This window comes from Aricia agestis, chromosome 7 (genome assembly GCF_905147365.1).
Source record: "Aricia agestis chromosome 7, ilAriAges1.1, whole genome shotgun sequence".
Taxonomy (NCBI): Eukaryota; Metazoa; Arthropoda; class Insecta; order Lepidoptera; family Lycaenidae; genus Aricia; species Aricia agestis.
Window position 1 is genome coordinate 7827859 of NC_056412.1, and position 13432 is coordinate 7841290.

Here is a 13432-nt window from a genome sequence, read left to right on the forward strand (position 1 = left end):
TCCGTCGCCCATGGACACTCGCAGCATCAGAAGAGCTGCAGGTGCGTTGCCGGCCTTTTAAGAGGGAATAGGGTAATAGGGGAGGGTAGGGGTGGGAAGGGAAGGGAATAGGGGAGGGTAGGGAAGGGCATAGGGTAGGGGATTGGGCATCCGGTAAACTCACTCACTCGGCGAAACACAGCGCAAGCGCTGTTTCACGCCGGTTTTCTGTGAGAACGTGGTATTCGAGCCGGCCCATTCGCGCCGAAGCATGGCTCTCCCACGTATAAATCATATGCTGTAAAGGGCCCAATAGATCTACAATAAATCAACAATGTATTTAAGTTCTTTAATTGGATAAGGATGAATGCTGTATTTATTAAAATTGCTTCAAAAATTAGCCATTATTTGTCGTAAAAAGAAAATGACAAAATATGTTATTGTGGGATAGCCATATTATGAGATAGACATAATATACCATCGCGGAGTTTTCTGTAGACCTTTTCAATATGTACAATATTTGGTACATTATTTTGATAAATCTCGTAGGGTTCAGCCTGCGTTTGCAATGTAAGCGGAAACAATGTAATTATTAACGACATCACATTAGAAACCCCAACAATAACAGTATTTCTCCACTATTTAATGAATTTTATTATACCTTTATGTTATAACCTTCCTCTTGAATCACTCTATCTATTAAAGAAAACCGCATCAAAATCCGTTGCGTAGTTTTAAAGATTAAAGGGAACAAAGGGACATATAGATTATTGCTCATTTGCAAGTCTGGTTTCTTTGTAGTTTTTTTTTTCAAAAACTTGTCTAGGAAATTAGCAACTAAATATATAGGAACATTATATTTTCAGGGTACCCAATTGCAAGCCCCACGTGTGGGGCCTCTGTTCGGCCTAGGGGAACAAGAAACCTCAACAGCGTGGGCCTGCTTTGGGTGAGCAGGCGAGCGCGGACGGAAGCCACGGAAGACGTGTAATAGGCCCTCGCGTCTCCGTCCTGCGCGGAGTAGGAACACGGTCGGGTTTTAGTGGGTACAGCTGCGGCCACTTACCATCTCTTCGGCCGTAGCAAGTCTCACATACCCCGGTGGTCCTTCCCCAACGCTGCCGGGATGCGTTATTACGCATTTCCCGACCAAACAAAAAAAAACTGGATAACTTCCAATTGGGGATTTCCCATAATATTATAAACTTTTGTTTTTTATGTAGCTTTTTATATTTGGGTTCGTATGGGTTTGATATGTTGCAATTTGTCAAGGTTCAACTGTGAATGATATATATTTTTAAGTCTAGGTTGAACGTAACATTCCTATTTCCTGCAGAGTGCGCTGCAGTTATTGCTACAATAAGGCTCTACGTTAGAGTAATAATACAGCTTTAGTTGTACCGTGTTCCAAAAGATTTGAAGGAATAATTTTGCATTATACGTTTACCGTTTAAAGAAGGGAATAAAATCATAGATTTGAACAAAGAAACAAAATGCACGCCTACGCGGTTATCTAGAATCGGGATTCGGTAGTAGAGTTATTATATGTAGAGTACGCACTCAGTGTGCACTGCCGATGCATGCCGTTACGAAGGCTGGTTCTTCTTCGGAGGTAAATATACAAAAAAAAATCTTTAAAATGTAAAAGGTAAGTGAAGCCAATACGAACGGAGCCAGCGTTGCCAGACGAGCCATATTGGCGAGACATACCAATTTTTAAATCAAAATTAAAATATTTCCCGCGCGGGACAGGCTCAGTCCTGCTTTTCGGGTAAAACTCGAACGTACGTGCAGCGTGCAGAGAAAGAAAGGTGCTTTATGTAGGTAAGAGTGTGGGAGATAGAACGGTAGATTTTATATGGCTACTTTAGCTATCTGTTGTCACGTGAAAATTTTAAAAACGTAATTTGAAGTCAAATAAAGAGATGAATATTCGAAAACTTTTGATTTTATACGTTTTTTACCATATCCCGCTTTTGACGGAAGAATCTCGCTATTTTCAAAAAGTTCTAAAGTCTCTACTTGGCACAAAAAAATCTGGCAACTCTGAACAGAGCTATACGGTATACCTATCTGTTGCTGGAGTCTGTCACCGCGTAGACGCCCGAAGAGACTATGGAGCTGGAGACTTTTTGCGATCGATTATTTCAGTCCATTGCAACCGATCTGGCGAATATGTCTATATAATCTGGCGGTATGAGCTGATTTTTTAGGCTAGCTCATTATAAATCACTTCATACTGGTGCGATATATCGAAAATACCACCATGTTGATTGTTATACGAATAATTACACTAACTATAATAGTATATTATTATCAAAGCTCGTAGGAATTAATGACATTCAAATGTTAAGTTTTGAAATTCATAAATCAGAACAAACAGTTTGCAAGGGGTTTTCCCGGGTATATATTTCTCCAAATATTAATTTTTAGGATTCCGTACCCAAAGAGTAAACGGGACCCTATTACTGAGACTTCGATCTGTCTATCTCCAGGCAGGCAGGTATCTCAAGAACCGCTATAGCTAGACTTATGAAATTTTCACAGATTGTGTATTTCTATTGCCGCTATAACAACAAAATATACTAAAAAAAATAAAGTTAATATTTAAGGCCCCTACCATACCCCCCTACCCCCCCTACCATACCACAAACGTGTTTTTTTGGACTTTTTGGCTCGTAAATCGTAATCCATAATGGCCACAGGTAGGCACTTGAAACATTCACAAAATATTTAATTATATATTTTGTACTTTAATATTTAATAACAAAATTAAAATAAAATAAATACCATCAACTCCTAGTCTACTATACAAAAACACATTTTTTCTCTATAACGGTACGGAACCCTTCGTGCGCGAGTCCGACTCGCACTTGGCCGATTTTATTATAAACAATATCTATATATTAATACGTGAGAGAAAAACTTTGTAACCATTTTTACGAAAAATGGGGAAACGTAGGTGCACGAAATTTCGCACAGTTATAGTTTATTTGGTGAAGGAGTGCATCGAGCTAATATTATTTTCAAATTATGCTTTTATCATATATATTTTTAACAAATAAAACGTTACACACACTACGACACTACTACTAGGAAAAATGACAGATTTTTGAGTGACAAGCCTATACATACGAATTATACTCTTTTATTTATGGTTGAAGTCTGTTGACAACAAGTTGACAAATTGAAAATGGATTATTGTTTTTTTATTATTTAATTTTAGATACTATTAGACAATACTTAAACGGCCAGTCTGAGATCAGCTGAGTCCCAGAGACAAGAATTGAAAAAAACTATGATTAAGGCAATATTTTTTACAAAATATAGGTAGCAGTCCTAATGTCGTTGCAAGTAAGGTCGAACCATTGGGCGATCTCTAGTCTACTTAAATTTACATAAATAGACACTATAGGAACATAGACACGTTAATTATTATTAAGTATTTATAAAAATTAACTAATACACGCTTCCTTCTTCTAACTTAATAATGATGTCCTTCGTTTTTCCATTCCGGAATCTAGATCTTTAGTACTTGTTTTTACTAGAAACAAACCTGATTCGAAAATGTTGCTTGTATGCTAATGCCCCGAGATTCAGTTCCTATATTTTGACACTACTATTTTTAAAATGTATTCTTTGATTATAAATTAGGGAAAAAAATTTAAATCAAGAACAGGAACAATAGGGTACTATAAAAACTACTATAAAAGATGGTGATAAAATCAATCAAATTGATGCTCAGTTTCATGGAGTTGCTTAAAAAATACGTGTGGCATGCGGGGCTGCTGTGTTAAAGCCATGTAAGCGGCATAGCAATTTTTATCAACTTAGGGTCAGCGCAGACAGAGAGGAATAATTATAATCCTCGCACGGTCTAGGGCAATTTCTTTGAAGCACTTGAAAATAAACTTTAAAATTATTACACTAAAGTGCGTTATAGGTTTCCCGCGTATCCTCGAGGACGCGCGAGCATTTCTTGTAAGGTTCAAGCATTTATGCACTTTAGTAATATTAATTTTAAAGTTTACTTTCAACTGGATTTACAAATTTGCCGCCTGTAAGCTATTCAATTTTTGCCGCCTCTATAACTGACCTTTGAAATTCAATACGTTAGTTTAGTTCACAATCATATCCCACCAAAAACATTATTTGAAAATTTTTGCTGAGACGACCACACAAGGTTTCACCCTGTGCGGTAGCAAAACGGCGAAACCTTACATATTTGTAGAATTTGTTTAAGTTAGGGTCAGTAGAGTTAGGCCGTGTAGATTCAGAAGCTAATTGGCTCTACATGAGATCTCATATCTTTTTCACAGGGTAAACCTTATGTGGTCGTCTCGGCAATATTTTACAAGAAATGTTTTTGGTGGGATTTTTTATTTCTGTAACATAAAAAAGGAGCTAAATTTGCCGCCCTAGGCTCCAGCCTACTTAGCCTATTACCAATAGGCCAAGTGCATGCCCGAGACCGCGCGAGGATTATTCCTCTCTGTCTGCGCTGACACTATTATAATTCGCATACGTCAAGTCGCACGCAAACAAACACGTGCCGACTGAAACGACGTTAGACGAATGTTAGGAATTTTTCATTACGGAATTGCTTGATTCGGTCGCCGTGCTCAAAGCCTAATAAGCCATAAAAGCTATGCAATAGCTTAGTAATCGGCCAAGTGCGAGTTGGACTCGCGCACGAAGGGTTCCGTAGTCCGTACTACTATATAGAGCAAAAATAAGAAAAAAGTGTTTTTGTATAGGAGCTCTTAATTATAAATTTTATTTAATTTTCATTATGAATTATTAAAGTTCAAATAAAACTGAGTAATTGCAGTCATCATTAATAACGACCAAAAAATGTTTAAAAAATCACGTTTGTTATACTCGTAACATGGGAGCCCCCTGTAAAATGTATAAAATTTATTTTGTTTTTAGTATTTGTTGTTATAGCGGCAATATACATAATCTGTGAAAATTTCAACTCTCTAGCTAGACAGACGGACAGACGGACAGACATCGAAGTCTCAGTAATAGTATCCCGTTTTTACCCTTTGGGTACGAAACCCTAAAAATCGCATTAACCTCAACGGCTGCAGACATAATATTTACTAATCACCTATTTAATATGGGAATTTTTTCACACGATTTAACAACGATAACTTAATCGATAGTAGGTTACATAATATAGTATTATCTTAAACTAATCCGTGATTTATCTTGGTTCTCGACTCCGGAATTTGTGATTTCATTCTTGGGTTGGATTTTTAACCGACTTCCAAAAGGAGGAGGTTATACGTTCGGCTGTATGTACATTGTACATATTAATTATTATATAATATGTATTTTTTGTAAAGTTAAGTTTTGGACAATGAAAGTTGATAGCTTGATTGATAACGCAAATCAGTCACTCACTTTGTCCCGGATATATGTAAATACTCAAATAATCAGGCAGCTGAAAAACGTAGAGGAAAATAATATCATTAAACCAACGCCCGCCACCGAAAATAATTATCTGTCAGGTATTATAAATACGTTTGCCAGTTCCTACGGCAAAGTGGATTTAATTGGTCATTGTATATCGACTGAAGAATTTTAAATACTTCTAATCTATACATAGTACATACATATTATAAAACAAAGTCGCTTTTTTCCCCTCATGTCCCTTTGTTCCCTTTAATCTTTAAAACTACGATTTTTGATGATTTTTTCAGTGTTAGATAGCCCATTTATCGAGAAAGGCTATATTTTATTACGCTAAGATAATAGGAGCGAAGAAATAGAGGAAAATGTGGAAAAAACGGGGAAAATTATTTGAAAGGGCTAACTTGAACGCGCTAATCTCAGCAACTACTGGTCCGATTTGAAAAATTCTTTCAGTGTTAGATAGCCCATTTATTAAGGAAGGCTATAGGCTATACTTTATCACGCTAAGACTAATAGGAGAATGTGGAAAAAACGGGCGAAATTATTTGAAAGGGCTTAGGTATCTCGCGAACTATTGGAGCAATTTTTATGTTATTTGGCACAGATAAAAAGTAGACCACGTGAAGGAACATAGGCTATCGATTTTAATCATTTTTTCAGTGGCTATATTATTATATTTTATACCCGTGCGACGCCGCGGCGGGTCGTTAGTATTTATATAATTAAGTAATTGAAGACGCCAGTGGAAGAAGGTAAGGTAAGTAACAGTTGAAAAATTGCCGTTTTTTTGCATAAATGGAGGTTTTGTGGCCTGAATTATGAATTTAAATCATTAAACTGTGATTTTATGTGTAGACAGATATATTAGCTAGATGAGGAAATAGGTAAATTACAAGATTCGTTATAATTATAAGGGAAGAATGAGTAATAATTATTGTCCTTATGTTATAAAATGTAAGTTACCTGGTTCTTCCACTGACGTCCTTAATTCACAATAAAGTAGACCCTCGCTAATCTGGCCGCTGGCTAGTCCGGCGCCCCTTGTAATCCAACAACCGTAACCTTGTAAACCGGCGTGTAACAGCGCTTGCGCTGTGTTTCGCCGAGTGAGTGAGTTTACCGGAGGCCCAATCCCCTAACCCCTACCCTATTCCCTTCCCTACCCTCAACTATTCCCTTCCCTTCCCTTCCCTACCCTCCCCTATTACCCTATTCCCTCTTAAAAGGCCGGCAACGCACTTGCAGCTCTTCTGATGCTGCGAGTGTTCATGGGCGACGGAAGTTGCTTTCCATCAGGTGACCCGTTGGCTCGTTTGCCCCCTTATTTCATTAAAAAAAAAAAACATACCTACTACTGGTTAATTTAGGTACCTACACATACTTACCATAAAAAAATCTAGGCAGTACTCTGTAATCCGACAAATTCGCTTATCCAACACGGCCTTGCAAAACGTTCGTCGGATTAAAGGGGTCTACTGTAATCTGGGGGCACGGTAGTGCCCCCGCCGAGACTAGCCAAGCGAAGCTCTCTACCTGCCTTTCGTCGAAGTGTTTCGTCGATTTTTTAACAATCATAGAGATGATTTCCAATGTAACAGATAGTTCATATTCTCAGAATATGATTTCAATAATTAAACATACAAAGTAATTAATTAAACATACAAAGTCTCAATCGGGTATTTAAAAAAAAATATTATTGATTTTTTAAAGTACATATTTTAAAACCGTATTATTAATAATATTGATATAATTAATAAAATAACCTTAATTTTTTTTTCAATTAATTATAAACAATTACAATTCATGAAATTTAAATAAAGTCACGTGACTTATAAACGTGCCATGATTGAGATGTGACGTCACAATATTAAATACATTTCAATAGTATAAGGCAATATTAACCTTATTTCATTGATGTTTTGAGGTCAAAATTGTTTGCGCTAACTATAATAATATGCCATGTACGTAGCTAAACTTTTTAGTAAATCCACAATAAAATGATGCTCCTATGACTCGAAATAAGAAATGTCTTAAGTGCCCGTTTTGTTTATTGTAAAACAAACTCTATTTTAAGTACTGAAAGTGTGGTGATTTTTTTTGTTTTCAGTTTTAATAAATTTAAGGCTTTGGGTTTACATGTACGCATCCATTAAAAATATGCGTTTGTTAAACAATTCGTGGTATGTTACTACTACTGTTTTTATTGTTCTGTGGTAAAAACAGCCATTATGACGTCACACTCGCTCGGGTTAGTGCCGAGCCGAAGCTGTGGGCGTGTCTTCCAATTTTTATTTTGAAATAACTTGTGAATGATTGCGAAAAAAATTTAAACAAAAATCAATAGTAATTAACGTTACTTTATGGAGGTATCCTCAACAAACAGGCGTAGAAAGTATATTAATCTGTTGGATATATATTTCTCACTAAATAAATACAAATACAATAATATACTAAATACAATAATAAACGCCCACGACTTCGTCCGCGTCAAATATGAATAATTTTTCATACATATTTTCACTCTGGGCTTAACTCTCGTCCGGCAAAAATATAGCCAGACTTGAGACTACATATCATTAGACAGTGCTTTTCAGAGGGCCGGATGCAATATTAGGCAATTATAACTATTGTTCTTGTGTATTAATGTGTTGTGGGTAAAATGACTCTAGGATGTTGTTCCCATAATATAATGTTGATTATTTCCACTATTTAGCGAATCTTGCAGTATGCAAAGTAGTATGATGCCCGACGCCACCAGCTTTCGGCAGAATTTTCAGTCCAGCTTTTAATCTACTTCCCGGCTCATTATAGAATTGTAGAGCTGTAGGAATGTTTTATAGAATACAGTACTAGTTGTCCCGGTGAACTTCGTGTCGCTTTAAAACCTTCCCTGGACTTCTACGAATATTTTAAGACTAAAATCAGCCCAATCCATTCAGCCGTTTTCGAGTTTTAGCGTGACTAACACATTTGAAAATCCATTTTTATAATATAAGAAGATTAACTATGTACTTACACAAAAAATATAAAAAAATCAAAACATTTTAAGAAATTCGAGAAAAAATGGATTTGCATTTTTATATTTTTTTAATAAATTGTTAAAAAACTCATTGTAAGTATGTTAAATGGTTAAGTCATTCTCTCAAATGTACGAATAACTAAAATTAAAAATAAATGATGAAATGAATAATTAATTGTTCTTGTATATCTATGTATATCTACAGGTTGTAACATAAGTGATAATACTTTAGTTAGGTTATATATCAATATTTTATGTGTCTCTTGTATAGAGTTCACTCTGAAAAAAATTTTTTGTGATTTGCATTTTTTTTTGGGTCGGTAAATTCGGCTCTAACCACTAAAACCCGACCGTGTTCCTTTCTGCATGGGCAAGCGCCCTGGCGTAAAGAGTTTCCCACAAAAGTGAAAAAAAATATGTTCTGTTTCAGCGCTACTACTTTTACAGTAAACTCTATAAACGGGACTCATACACAGTACACACCTTAAAGTATTGTTATACCCTGTATACTAATATTATGAAGCTGAAGTGTTTGTGTGTTTGAAAGTGCTAATCTCAGGAACTGCTTGTTCGATTGGAAAAAAATATTTTTGTGTTGGTTAGCCCATATATCAAGGAAGGCTTTGAGCTAATAAATAACGTTGGTTGTAAGTTTACATGAGACTTTCACCAATCTTATGAATTAGGATTTAGGACATAAAAGTTTACTCGGGACTGTAGACAGTAACGGATAAAAAACTTATTAATAAGTATTAAGTACTTACAAGAACCTTCGCCTTAGTCATGAGTCTCATGGTAAGTCTCAGTTACATAATTAAAATAATTTTATTAATTGTTATAGTTACATATTTAATTACAAACAACAAAAAAACTACCGACTACCGCGATCGAAACGAAACGCCTCCCACTCAAACACCCCTCTCCCCACCCCGCGCAGTTCCCGCGTCAAAACGTTTATCGCTTATGGAAATCAGTAAACCATAAAATATAATGTGCAAGAAAATACAACCCAAAGAAGAAGAAAAAAATAAAGAATAAAAAGACTGCCTAGCAACTTAGAAAAAGAACGAAAATCTCACCAAAAACATTTCATGTAAAAATGTTGCCGAGACGACCACATAAGGTTTATTTGCCTTGTGAAAAATATATCAGATCGCCAAGCTTCTGAATGAGCCAAGCTTCTGAATCTACACGGCCTAACTCTACCGACCCTAACTTCAACAAATTCTACATATTATTATCAGTAAAGTATGGCTCGGCTGATTCGTTACTAACTTCATATCAGAAACTAAATATTCGCATCTCCTCCACAACGATAGCGAAACGGCGAAGCCATGATCGTATTTACTGATAATATGTAGATTGTAGAATTTGTTGAAGTTAGGGTCGGTAGAGTTAGGCCGTGTAGACTCAGAAGCTTGGCTCTACATAAGATCTAATAATAATATTTTCTTTTTCACAGATTAAACCTTATGTGGTCGTCCCGGCAACATTTTACATGACATGTTTTTGGTAGGATTTTAGTTCTTTTTGTAAGTTGCTAGGCTTCTTTTTTGGGGTGTATTTCTCGCATATCATTGTTTTTTATTTTTATTTTTTATTACGAAATAAGGGGGCAAACGAACAAACGGGTCACCTGATGAAAAGCAACTTCTTTCGCCCATGGACACACGCAACATCAGAATAGATGCAGGTGCGTTGCCGGCCTTTTAAGAGGGAAAAGGGGAGGGTAAGGAAGAAAATAGGGAAGGGTAGGGAAGGGAATAGGGTAGGGGATTGGGCCTTCAGTAAACTCACTCACTCAGCGAAACACAGCACAAGCGCTGTTTCACGCCGGTTTTCTGTGAGCCAGTGGTATTTCTCCGGTCGAGCCGGCAAATGGGCCGGCCGAAGCATGGCTCTTTCACTTACTACTGATTTCCATAAATGATAAATCAGGGCGATATTTCGCTGTTAAGTGATTTTGTAATGCCTCTAGGGTGGTCTAGCCTAAGTCGTTGCTTCCATAAAACTTATATTCAGTCTTTAAGAGGAGTCCACACCGCCCTTTTTTACATACAAACGTTGTGTATGTAAAAAAGGGCGGTGCCTGTTTCCTCCCTGGATAATGCTAGTAGAGTTATAATTTTTTTTCTGAACATCTACGGCCACTAATACAATGTCCCTATGTTTTCTTTTTTTTTCATAATTTAATAAATAAATAAGATATAAACGTTCAAAAACCCAAAAAAATGGCCAGATTTTCCGCTGTGTTCAAAAAACAGATTTGGCTAGATTATACAAAAAAAAACTAAAACATAGGAACACAGCTCAGGCCTTTCTTTAATCTTTAATGAAAAAATCGGTTAAGTTTTGGAGAAGGAATCGGGACAACGAATCGTTGATGTTACGCAGTTGTCTCTATCGCGTTCTGCGGTACAGGCTTGAGGTAAGGGAGACGGCTATAGATATTACATGTACTTTTTTATAATTTCTCTAGCCCCTGGTGTATCCTCTTAAGTTCAGTCATTAAGTCTTTCAACCATCTACGAGTGATCCTTATAATATGAAGGTTTTGTAGGAGTAAAATGTTGTGTAATATGATGAAAATGTCGTAGAAAAACAAAAGCACTGTCCAAGACTTTATGCTGTTGAAATGGACATAACACTCTAGCTTTGAGACGAGAGATAAGAGAGTCTACAGGAATAACAAAAAATTAAAACCGACTTCCAAGGTAAAAACAATAATAACATCCTTATAATATGAACTAAAAAGCATTAAATAATTTTTCCTATCTAATAGTGCCTTTTTCCGAATTCGGCTAAAACTCAACTATTTCTGTACTCAATCTTCATCATTTTGAAGTCGGTACCAGATGTACTTAGCTGAATCTTCAGTCTGCCAGAATATTTGAAACTTTTTTAACTGGCACCGACTTCAAAATTATGAAGATTGAGTACAGAAATAGTTGAGTTTTAGCGGAATTCGGAAAAAGGCACTATTAGATCGGAAAAATTATTTAATGCTTTTTAGTTCATATTATAAGGATGTTATTATTGTTTTCACCTTGGAAGTCGGTTTATTTTTTTTGTTAAAAATAATAATTTCACTCTTTTTAGTTACTTTGTAAGCTATCGCGTACTATACGTAGAATAATACACATGTATATTATTCTACGTATCTTATTACAAGCTCACCGGTGAGCGAGACACAATAGAATAACAATAGATTTCCAAGAATCCACGATCGAAGGATTAATAGGTGTATAATCATTAAGTAATCAGTAAAACCGTTTCGGAGGAGTAAGGTAACTAACATTGTGACACGAGAATTTTAAATAATTTATGAAGATAAGGCACTTATTCAAAGGGGCAGTTTTAAATTGCAGTTTTGGTAAGTTAAAAATTATGAATGGCACGTGTAATAACTAGTTTAGCAGTTAAAACTAAGCAGTAAAGTAAACAAAAATGAGTTGTAAAAAATAATGAAATGGATCATTGAAAACATAAACAGCGGTAAAAATTTATGAATGAGCGGTTACGTGTGGGCAGTAACGAATCGGAATTTGTCAGTAAGAAATCTCATTCTAAGCAATTCTTTAAACAATGAGGCGGTAAAATATAATAAAATCGGCCAAGTGCGAGTCGAACTCGCTCATGGAGGGTTCCGTACCATTATAAAGCGAAAGTAAGACGGTCGCCGGCTGCTGCCGCAGCACGCTCGCTTCGCTCGCTTGGCTCCCTCTGTGTTGTGGTCTAAGTTCTAACCTGTTAGGTTAGGTTAGAACTTAGACAACAAAAATGAGTTGTAAAAAATAATGAAATGGATCATTGAAAACATAAACAGCGGTAAAAATTTATGAATGAGCGGTTACGTGTGGGCAGTAACGAATCGGAATTTGTCAGTAAGAAATCTCATTCTAAGCAATTCTTTAAACAATGAGGCGGTAAAATATAATAAAATCGGCCAAGTGCGAGTCGAACTCGCTCATGGAGGGTTCCGTACCATTATAAAGCGAAAGTAAGACGGTCGCCGGCTGCTGCCGCAGCACGCTCGCTTCGCTCGCTTGGCTCCCTCTGTGTTGTGGTCTAAGTTCTAACCTAACCTAACCCACTCTTGGACTTACTGGATTGTGTTTGTTTTTGTTTTGCTCTGGAGTTAAGGTTGAATTTGTTATGTTCAATTTTGGTGACATTGGTGACCCTGTCGTGGTTATGATGATGATGATGATGATGATGATGATGAATGTAATTTACATAGTAGCATATACTTTCAGTTCTTAAAACAGTGCTGAAACCCCCAAACTTAAATCTATAAGGAATCCGGAGTTCTCTTAGTATCTTCGGAACCATAGCATACCTCGTTGCAAAATCTTGCGTTTTGGTAGCATATGCTTAGGATTCTTCTCATAAAACCAAAATCACCATATGTTTTCATATAAATCTCGAGGAGTTCCCTCGATTACTCATGGTTCCCATCATCAGGTCACCATTTTTGTGAAATGGGACCAAATTGGAGTGAAACCTAATACAACAAAACAAAAATTTCGAAAATTGGTTCACAAACGGCGGAGTAATCGTTGAACTTACAAAAATAAAAAAAATAAAAAATATCCACAGCCGAACATAAAACCTCCTCGTTTTTTGGAAGTCGGTTAAAAAGTCGTCGAAATAATTTTCGACGACTTTTTCTGTGGCCTACATAAACGGGTCCATTTTGAAAAATCACAATCTGTACTCAGTCTCTCAAAGTGAAGCTTCAGCGATAAAGAAGTTAGTGTTCGGTGATGAACTTACATACATTTTTACATTTTTCCCTCAACAATATCTCCAAACACGGCACAAAAGTATAAAGTTTATATACCAAGCGACCCCGAACATTATTAATTAGGCATGAAACTTCAGAAAAACGTTTTTCATACGCAAATCGTAGTATGAGTATGTGTTTTGCTAATGAATTCGATGTAATAGATAACATTATTAGTGGAGCACGTCCGTCCTTATTGACGTCACTGTAGTTATATATATGTGCTG